Raw genomic sequence first — 1,190 nt, 5'->3', positions numbered from 1 at the left:
AAAAACATTGGGAAATTACATTTGGAAAATCAAATTGCATTGGGAAAGTCTGTTGTCAAGGACCTCTCTAAAGTACAGAAGAGCAATGATTTCAGTCTGGACACTAAGGTGTGCCTGATCCAGGCAATGGTCCGCACAATTACTTGCTATGCATCAGGGAGCTGTACAATAACTAAGGATTATAAAAGAACATTGATGCCTTTTAGTTGTATTGTTAGAGAAGTGTTGGAAATTCTGTGGACTGCCAGGAAAACAAAACTAACTGTCCTAGAGAGGGTGAAAGTGGGCTGTTCCCTGAAGGCAAGAATTATGAGACTCCATCTCACATGCATTGGACACATGACCAGGACAGAGTAGTTCTTAGAGAATAACGTCAAGTTCATAAGGGTGGAGAGAAAGAGCAGGAGAGGAAGACCGAAAGAAGAGATACATTGACTCAGTGACTGGATAAATGGGATTCGTTCGGTCTGTCAGAGACAATGAAATTGGTTCAGGATAGGGCAGTTTTCAGAGCTAATGTACTTAGAGTTGCTATAAGTTGCAGGCAATTTGATGACACTTAACAACAAAAACAACATATTTCATTTAGGGAGCTCTGGTGACCTGGTGGCAAGAAGCTGTGCTGCAATCTTGAAGGCACACAATTCAAATCCATGGGAGAAGGATGGACAATCTCCTCCTGGTCAATGAACTACCTCTGAAAACCCTCTGGTGGGTTGGCTATTGGTCAGTTTTGACTCGATGATGGTACACAAGCACAACATGATACTTAATTTTTTAGTGTAAAAATGAGTTAACATTTAATAAAATCAGAAAATTTAAAAATGAGCTACTTACTGCCTGACCTGTTTACAACAAATCCACTCTACAACCTTTAAGTGTCAAGCGTAGCAACACAGAAGCTTTTCAGTCAATGCATTTGAAGTAGGGAGGACAAGTATTTTGGGGTGACAGCAAATGGAGCATGCATCAGAAATACTTTAAAGCACAAATTCAAATATGATATGTCAAAGCTCTGAAATACTAGCAACCAATCATGGCAATGCACCTTCCACCCTTACAGTTGAGGTGGAAGTTTCTCAGTCATAAATGTTTATTCATCCTGCAACTTTGGCTGCAGCTATGATAAACCAGCATTACACAAAGGCATTGCTAGCATAACAGTGATTTCAGAAATAAGGAGGAGTGGC

Source organism: Elephantulus edwardii, unplaced genomic scaffold (genome assembly GCF_000299155.1).
Source record: "Elephantulus edwardii isolate Elephantulus edwardi_28Jun2011 unplaced genomic scaffold, EleEdw1.0 scaffold00018, whole genome shotgun sequence".
NCBI classification, from domain to species: Eukaryota; Metazoa; Chordata; class Mammalia; order Macroscelidea; family Macroscelididae; genus Elephantulus; species Elephantulus edwardii.
The sequence above is the reverse complement of the archived record's forward strand: the minus strand, read 5'-3'. Positions refer to the sequence as shown.